The 9,958-nt window shown below is 41.9% G+C and overlaps 1 pseudogene across 1 annotated transcript in view; it reads left to right on the forward strand.

Moving 5' to 3' along the window:
- The window catches only part of LOC150090696 (5-hydroxytryptamine receptor pseudogene), a 169,640-nt pseudogene extending 160,321 nt beyond the window's left edge, over positions 1–9,319 (forward strand). Inside the window, exon 2 of the transcript XR_016547281.1 lies at positions 7,799–9,319. The product of XR_016547281.1 is annotated as a 5-hydroxytryptamine receptor pseudogene (transcript). The remainder of the gene's footprint in view (positions 1–7,798) is intronic.
- The last annotated feature ends 639 nt before the right edge of the window (positions 9,320–9,958 follow it).

Here is a 9,958-nt window from a genome sequence, read left to right on the forward strand (position 1 = left end):
TTGCAGGAACATGATATTTATTCCTATAAAAAACAATTTGTCGTGTGTTTTTCCTCACCTCATCTTGCCATCGGTACAGCACCGTGGCTGTCGCTAAGAGCTTCATGAAAGGTGGACTTAATACACCCCACTGTCTCAGGAGATACGTGCGTTGATGGGTTCGAAGAGTTTTCCTAATAGATGTAGAGGAATGGCAGAATAAACCCGTGATGCAATAAGGGACCGTTCGTGGCAGGGAAAGACACGTGTATTGAGGTCATTTATTGGATGTGCGTGCACTTACAAAGTCGCTCTCTGAGATCTCTGATCGACTCGTCCCAAAGGACTTTTCTTTCTGTATCTTTCATCAACAAATTGCGTTTTGCTAGGCGAGTCTAATTTGCTGATTCGTTTAGTGTTGCGCACTAGGGGGCTCGAAAGAATGCTCCCCTACAACTAGTATAGGCGATGTTTTCTTGAAATCATAAAAGCTAATGGTATTTTTTAATGATCATCATACAGAAAGGAGAATTGTTGGTGTCTGGTTTCATGCGCAGCAGAGACCTAGGACTTACGGTGCCATTGCGTATTATGTTCGCACACTAGCGAAGATCCCGGAATAACTCGCACCGCCTGAGATTAGACAGCCTCTATTTACGAGGCCTTCAGAAGTTCCTCCAATGATTGGCAGGAATCGAACCCAGACCTCTCCCAGTGAGTGACAAATGGAGAAATCACTATACTATCACGGAGGGCTACAACAGAATTTCCTGAAAGTTCGTAAGCGTGAAACTCACCTCCACTATTTTCCCAGTATAGCTGAGGACTGAATGAACACAGACTCTCTGTTCTGTTTATAATCAGGTACAACCACATAAATTAGAGGAGTTAGCAACTCATAATTTATACAAGAATTCGGCCATTACCTTATTTAAATTGGGCTCGAACCACAGTCGACTCAAGTGTGTGTACTACTGCAATCCCATCTGACTACTCGGCTACATCATTCCTCACTTCCGTTAGGCGTGGCGTTAGCATCAACTTCTAGTGATAAACCGTCAACCCTAACGGGAGTTTACTCGCGCAAGTCATTATAATTTGGCACTGCCATACAGGAAACCTCTGAAATTTCTCACGTATGCAATGAAAAGCTTCTCTCGTTAGCCTAGCAAGCATGAAACACGGAGTTTGAAATGCAACTCGCGATTTTATCTTTTTACTATTAGAGCATGTGAAAGCCACATCAGGATTTACAGAGATCAGAAAAGAGAAAGATTGAAACGATGACAACGTGTAGTCAGACGATTTAGAAAAAGGATCAAGTCTATGGGAGGGATAATGGCGGCCAAACCACATCAACAGTCAAAGATGAGAGTAATCGCTTTATCACTGTTGATAAAAAGTTCGGATACATAGAGTAGACGTGAAATCAATACTCGGATACATAGAGTAGACGTGAAATGTTTGCCTTTATGGAAGTTTATATGTAATAAAGAGAACACGACATTGAATACTTTTTAAGGAAGAAGTTAGGGAATATCTATAAACGGACGAAGGTAGGTAGGCACTAAGATACTTAAAAAATTGAAGTTGCGAAGGTTATAGGAAGAGTGACTATAAATTATTACGATAATCGATTGGTTGTTGTAAATGAGGTGAGATTAGAAAAACATGGCAGACTGAGCATTGTCGCTGGTCCAGACAAAAGGACCGAACCTATCGTTCTTGGTAAGAACAAGCCAAAATCCAGAAAGGAACTGGACTTGAAGGGGTTTAAAGTTCAGGAAACACTTCATAACAGATTAGCTTATCCGAGCAATAATTTAATGGAATTAAGGTCCTTCAAAGAGCGTCAGAATCATGTTAATTCTTTCAAATAGTCCAAGACAGGATTAGAATTAGAACTCTGAATTAGACTGAAGATAATTAGCGCATTGAAAATGAATTATTCTCTTCACCGGGCGTATGATAGAAGCAAAACAGCAAACAACTCGCTGTAGCTTGGTAGTGTAATCTTTTATGAAAAAGGTTCTTGCGACGTATTAAAAATCTTATCGGACATCGAACAGGGTAAGTCAGTTTTACCAAAGGACGTGAATCTGACAAGAGTTTAAGAAATTACCAAAAGAAAGATTGTCTTCATTCATAAAGTTAATCTGGTGATTTATAGAAAAGTTGTAATTGGATTTCATTCGACATTGCACGGACAATTCTTCGCAGAAGCCAAATTACCGTGCCTGAAACTACTATTTCCTACCAGTTCAGAACATGGCCTGAGGCTATTGAAGACTGTCGGAATGTAATAAGAAAAAGGCGAAGTTACAGCCTTTCGAAATACCAAATGTGACGGGTCGTGGGTGAAACTAAAATCGAGACACAAAGAGAATCAGGATATAAATTTGAATGTGGTTATTACCGGCCGTTTGCTTCGAAGAAAGACGTTGCGCAATTTGCTGGCTTGATGAATAGTTGGAATCATGGTTCGTTTCTCTCTACTATTCTTCAAGATATTTCTGTACTTTTTTATTTTAGTACCGAGCTGGTTCGACTTACTTCCGTGTTGTTACGGTGCCGTTCTTTTCGGAGAAAGGAAAAAGAGATGGAAGTTCTCCTTTTAAATGCGAATGTTGGCCTTCAAATATTGTGCGCAGTTCAGAAGCGCACTTCGAGCGGGTTATTCAGAGCTCTTCCCGTTTTGTATTTGCCTTGCGTTCCTTTTCCGTAAGCTTTAAAAATCAAACGACCCGTAGTTTCACCGCAGGATAGTACACACTGAGCTCGTTAGAGACCGCGGACCCAAATTCTGCAAAACTTATCAGCGGAAATGATAAAAATGGCAACTTCATCGGAAATCAAACATGTAAAGCAGGAAATAACGAACTCGAGTTTCCCTCCCGGCACTGCCAATCGATTATGTTTATGCGGGGCCACTTGGAAACAATGAGTTGGATACACACACCGTGAGCAGACACGCTGCAGTCCAAATAACGAAGTTAAGTACGACACTTGCAGTTGGTTGTGGGGGAGGGGGGGGGGAGTTAACTGGAAACATAACTAGAATATTCTGTGTCATCTTAACAACTCGTGCTAGTTGTTAACGCTGTCGGAGTGCGCTAAGACAACAATTTAAGTACCATCATGCTTGCCAGAGGAGAAGACCCAGTTCATCCTCGCCTTCTCTTCGAAACAGGCCGAGGTAATCATAATTTGCTGAGTACATACTCGCGTGTGGGCGGACTACAGTTGTAAAGTAAGCGTCACAGTTTTAGTTTGCCATCAGAATTGAATGCACAGCCACATGTCGCAGTAGTCATTGCTATTAAGCAATTTCGTAAAACTGGGATAATTTCAATTCAGTGCATGACATTTGGAGTGTCCGTAAATACCCATATTCAGGGTGTATTCTGTCTCGCGAAAATTCGGTGTATGACGAAACATGACACTCCCGACAAGTTGTGCACTAAGATAAATTTAGTAAACCCAGTGTGGTTCGTGACGTATTTGGTAGAGCGATTATTTCCATTTGTTCTACAATTCGCGTTCTACTTTTACTTTTAAAGCCCTCGACTATAAAAAGTATACCGCAAATGGGATGAGATGAAAACCAAGAAGCAACTTGTTCACACAAGCTTCAACATTGTTCAATAAAGACCAGCTGACTCCAGTTTCCCAAAATTCGATCAGTTCCTTTCTCCTATGTAGAGTAGTACACACTTCAACGATCTGCTGTTTAAAAAATCAGCAACTTTCAGTTATTTTAGAGAGAGAGAGAGTGGGGGAAGGGGAATGGCTTATTAAATGTGTAGAGCGAACATATATGCGCACTATTTAGATAAATACACATTTAATAATTTCTCTCTCTTCCTTTTTTCTCCATATCTTCTCTCTGTCTTTCTCTTCTCTCTCTCTCTCACTTTCCTTTCTCTTGCCCCTCTCCTCTCTACTTTCCTTCCCTCCTCTCTCTCTCTCTCTCTCTACGGGGGGCATTACACGTAAGCACAGTTATTCCTGTTGAAACTTATTTCTGAGTTGGGTTTATCTTTCTGAAGCATTCGATAAAATTACGGCCTGACTTTTTCGCATGAGTTGAAACCGCGTGCAATCATTATTCACGCATGCCTGTCCATAAGCGCACATCTCGATAAGCTGCCGCTATGTGTGCCTTATAACTCCGTCGGCATCTCCTGCCAATCTTGATAGCGCAGTCAACAGAGGTCTCCGTCATATTTTATAACGGCGGTGGAGAGTTAGTGAGCCATAACTATTCAGTAATAGAACGTTCACGAGCTGTCATCGCACTAATTATGGGTTATAAATTTGAGCTACTTGTTACACATTAAACCCGAAGTATCTTCATTCGCAGCAAAAACACCTAACGACACTCAAGTGAACGAAGTGATTGATAAATTAACTATTTTCCGCTTTATTATACGGTAGGCTTAAATAAAAGAAAATCGCATTCGCCGGTCGAACAACGCAATAACTATTACAGCCGGCAGACGGCGTTGGGGAAAGGAACGCACGCCAAATTAATTTTCTGGCGTTTTCATTACTAGCAAATACTCCCTCTGCTGTTCGATCTGAGACGGCATTAGGTTAGTGTTGACCAGTCGAGTTCGCAGTTTGTTTCCGCAGAAGTTGAATGTTCCTAATTTCATTAGCCAGCATCCTCGTAATCCAACTGCATTTTTCACACCGAATTCTGATTAAAGAAGCGAAAGTCTTACATCAGTTTGGTACTGTCATCAGGATTTGGTCTGTTTTAATTTGAGAAGTGCGTAATCGAAAATAACATTTAGAATATTTTAGATCAAATGAAGCCACCAGCGAGGTTTGACTTTACCCTGGGGTCACCAAGAATTCTTTCGTTCTTCGACCTGTTATTTCGGCAATAATAAAAGGAACAGAATTCGTTTAGAGATTTTTCTCACCAAACCGCAGAAACAATGTCCATATTAAAATACATTGCTCCTCACTGAAATTGTGCCACCTAAAAGGGCGCATGCGCTGAGCTGAAAATAAAATGGAGTGTCAGATATTAGCGAAGGAAAGAAATTATTAATTTTTTGGGCCAATTCGGCGAAAAGACAGCGCACACCAATATGAAACATGGCCTCCGTGAACAAGTGTCGCTGTAGGGCATCGAGAAAGTTGAGAATGTTATCTTAGCGAACATTGAGCCTTGCTTCATACACTCGTGCCGCGCCTTAGGGAACAGTGTAGGGGATTGAGAAGAGAAGGTCAGTGAACGCGAGATACGTCTATGGCATCTCGTTTCAGGACCGACTGGTTCTTACTCGGGTGGTCCTGGTGACAATTCTCATACAAAACAGTCGTCAAAGAGTCGTCGATGTGAACCGCGGTATACGAAGTTGGGGCTTCAAAGTGTGCAGTTAATGTACGTTATATGGCCAGAGATGGCAGATTTATAACACTGGAGAAATTTTTGTGGATGTAATAGCAGTTCGAGAGTGGGTTGCGAAAATATTGTCCAAGTTTATGAATTGTTAGGCCATCCCGAATGGCTGTCACAATAATTTAAACAATTTACCCAGTTTGTCATGGACTGCGAACTTAAAAAGAGAAGTTCACAAGGACACGTTACTAAAATAACGATTCTGTAGTTGCGTGTGTGTGTGTGTGTGTGTGTGTGTGTGTGCAGTGCTTAGAACTGTGAATCGATCTGTATGCTTATTTTTGGATCGAACATCCATTTCTCTCTTCTCAGGTTTAGAATTCACAAGATCTGCTTTCATTCCCCTGCCATTTTAGCGAGTCAGAAATCCCGTTTCCAGTAAGAAAAAGTTGGGTAATGTCAGCCATCCGAGAACTGCCCCGCGCAACTGTATCCGACTGATGAAATGGTTTGCTCTTCGGCACAATGATGAGTTATCGTTAAAATATTCCAGTTGCCAGCCTCAGCGTCAATCAATGACATACTAAACTGACAGCTCGCGATGGTTGCCATAAGCTCCATTGTTACGCATAGGGAACAGCAAGAAAAGCCTCCAAGCTAAACGCAAGATTAGCCTTTCCGATTTTCAGCCGTGTTGTCCCCACTGGCTACACAACCGACTGTAACCTTAAACAGAAAATTGCCCGACGGCGAACAACTCGTCGAAGTGTTTTTTATTTCACTCTTAGCAAACAAGATTTATAAAGCAAATGCAATACAGCGAAGAATAAAACTATACGTTGAAAATATAATTTGAAGCGAAACTGTTGCTAGAGGGCGCCAGAAGCAGTTGATATTTAGATCCACACGTCAGTTTTGCTTTCATTTCACGTTTATTATTTCGTTATGCGAACTTATAATTGGTGTAACAGACTTACTCTGACACTGGATTAAAGAAAATGAAAAAAAAAAAATATATATATATATATATTTATATATAAGGTAATAAATAAGAAATATGAAAAAACTCTATTCTTTCATTTGGTGTTTCATGAACACAGTTTTAATTCCCTGGCGCTGGTATATCCGAACTTGTCTTTTTATTTGAGAAGCGAGAAAATTTGTCGAGTATAAAGGATGGAGCTAAACGATAAATTGATTGCTGCGTCCAAATATTTGCACGTGATGCAAAGTCAATACCAAATCGCCAATGCGACAGATCATTAGGCTCACACGTTTCACGCATTCTGTTCTACGTTCTGGCTGCTGTCCAGCACAAAACAAAAAACAAAAAAAAAAAAAAATCGTTGGCGAACTTCAAGAAAGTGCAGACACGTGACAGCTGCTCCCATCGACTTTCCACTGCAACTACACTTAATTATCAATTTCATTCTTCTGAAATAGATGTCCGTCGACAAACGGACCTCTTTATTCGTTCAGCCTTACGCGGATGCATCGCATTATTATCATGCACGTACAGAGCGCTTGCCATACAATAAAGAATCATTTAAGTAACGCGCCGTTTTTTTTTCCTCATCGCTGAACATGCTCGTGTTCCGAAACTCATTACCGACATGAAATTGAAATGAAATCAATGAGACCAGCCACAAACGATTATTTCATTCGCCCACAATAACACGAGCAGATAACCGTCTTCCGAATGTTTGCGTGTCTTCGTTTCATTTCTGGCCAATGGCTTTGTGTCTTTCCTCGAATAATTAAACTCCGTTAATTGTCTTCGCGTCTTGCTCATTTCCTTAACAGGAATGTCGGAATGTATTGCGATATCACGAGTATTAAGATCCGGGAGCACACCCGCAGGAATTCACTGGGATTAATTAAGATCAATAACTGAACTTAATTGCTAATGACAACGCACCAAAATACCTGCGGGTTCGAATTGCTACTACGGAACAGCGCAAACAACATGGACGGGAATCGCATCGCGTTTGCACATCTTGGTCGTAAACTGAACTGCACTTTTGTCTCTGTCTATTTCTTTCTATCTTCCTCAATTTCCATCTGTCTTTCTCTGTCGCTTCCTTTCTCATTTTGTCCTTTTCCACTCTCAGTCATTGAGATGGATGTCACTGCGGGTGTGCGAAACTACACAAAGATGGTACATTTCAGCCCGTCCCTTGGATTGCCCCACCGATCTGAAGCTGCGAATATTTGGGAAAAGGATTATCTTCAAAAGTACAAATATACCTAATTTCTATTAATAAACGTACACTGTTCTTTTTCCATTAAATCGTTGCTCTATATCAGCACTAAGACTGGCCAGCTTCTTCAATTGTTTCTTTGCTACCAATAAAGTTAATGCAAAGCTGAGCACTAAAAGTTTACATACCAAAGTGGTAACTGCACTCAATCATAATTATCCGTTGCAGGATATGAATTGATTTCGTTTTATTTATCTTTCAGAGTTCGTTGAGGACGCACATCTGTAGCCCTTGAAGCTGGATGTAGAGACGCCATGATGAGGAGTCACCATGAAGAACTTGACGTGGCCGATAGTGTCCATCTGGAAGATGATCCTTCCGCTGTCTCGCTCGTGGAAAGAACAACAGACTACTCTACTATCAAAAGAACAGCAAAACATGACTCCCGGCGGTGATGACGGTGGCAATGCCACCAATGGAGAGGTCATCGCCAGCGAGCAAGCAGACTCTTTGACCATCGTGGTGACCTCGGTGATCCTCGGAGTGCTCATCCTGGCTACCGTCATCGGCAACGTCTTCGTCATAGGAGCAATTCTGACCGAGAGGAATCTTCACTGTGTCAACAACTACCTGGTGCTGTCTCTTGCCGTAGCGGATCTGATGGTGGCGTGCCTCGTGATGCCACTCAGTGCCGTTTACGAAGTGACCCAGGAGTGGGTGCTGGGTCCGGAGCTCTGTGACGTCTGGACATCCTGTGACGTTCTCTGCTGCACCGCTTCCATCCTACACCTGCTCGCCATTGCTGTGGATCGGTACTGGGCCGTGACTAACGTGGATTACGCCCGTCATAGGAACGCTAGGCAAATCTACTTGATGATCGCCCTGATCTGGATTATTGCCTTCGTCGTGTCTTTCCCGCCGGCGTTTGGGTGGAAGGACCCGAACTTTTGGAAACGAATCGAGGAGGAAAAAATATGTTTGGTGAGCCAAGACGTAGCCTATCAAGTATTTGCCACCTTTTCGAGCTTCTACGTTCCCCTTATCCTCATCCTGATCCTCTACTGGAGGATATTCCAGGAGGCAAGGAAACGAATCAGACATCGTCCGGGGGCCAAAGCTGTTCTGATTGTGGAAAGGAGCACGGACAACACTTCGCCCATCTCCACTGGCGGAGGAAGCGGAGAAAATTACGAAATGACCTCCACTTTCAACCAGACCTCCGAAAATGGGTCCGCAGTCCATGGGGGAGTCGGCAGACTCTTGGTCTTGGCCAAAAAGGAAAAGAAACTGTGTAAGGAATCCGTCGAGTCTAAAAGGGAACGGAAGGCGGCCAAGACACTGGCTATCATCACGGGGGTGTTTGTCGTCTGCTGGTTGCCGTTTTTCGTAATGGCACTCCTTATGCCACTGTGCAACTTGTGCAAACCAAACGTGTATCTCTTCAGCTTTCTTCTGTGGTTGGGCTACGTTAATTCCATGCTGAACCCAATAATTTACACCATATTCAGTCCTGACTTCAGACGTGCGTTCAAGCGGATACTGTTTGGACCACAAGGCACCCAGCGTCCATAGAGGTCCTAAAAGCCTAACATTCGACTTGTTTCGCTCAGATATTTATTTTCAACCTGTTGTCTCAACGATTTAAACTGTCTTAACCGCCTCCATGTACCAGCAGCTGACCCAGTAGGGGCTCTGAATGTTACGTTACTGATTGCTTAACCTCTGCAGTCCAAGAAAATTTCCTAAATCTAAAAAAGCTCCAAAATGGAACCCTATTGTCAATAGCACCAGATAAAGAGAGAAAGAATGAAAGGAAACATAGTGTATTACCTCAAAGAGACATGCAGCTCAATTTGATAGTAAAGCATATATAGAATAAAATAGCACATGGTATTACAAGGTACAATGAGCAACTGAAAAATAAATTTTGCTGGACTCGCAGTGCAAGCAAATCAACTTAACTTTCATAATTCTGGTAATCAGCTGGTGGTATCCATGGAAGAGTTATTATCGGCTGAACATGGAGTTTACTGTGTGTATTATGTCCTGCTTGTATGAGATTAAAGTACTTCTGTAATATTATGTTTTATATTTATATATCTCGCTAGTTTATTTCTGTTAAAGAAGCTTCTTGGAATTGGCCGTTTATATGTGAAATATAAACAGAACTCGGGGTTGTAATAACACAATAAAGGACACGATATTTAATCCTAACAGCCTTTTCCATATCATCACTGAAGTTTTAAATCGGTTATTTTATATAATGAGCTACGTTACTTAATACGTGCAAGAGCCCTCTAGCAGTAGGTTAGGATTTTCTCATTAATGTAATGAGTTTGTTGGCTTCAGACATTGGGAGAGTTCCAACTTTGATACAGACAAATCCTAATCATGTACACACCGGAAAGGAAGGGACATTGTA

This window comes from Mastigoproctus giganteus, chromosome 1, assembly GCF_048544385.1.
Source record: "Mastigoproctus giganteus isolate SK-2022 chromosome 1, ASM4854438v1, whole genome shotgun sequence".
Classification (NCBI taxonomy): Eukaryota; Metazoa; Arthropoda; class Arachnida; order Uropygi; family Thelyphonidae; genus Mastigoproctus; species Mastigoproctus giganteus.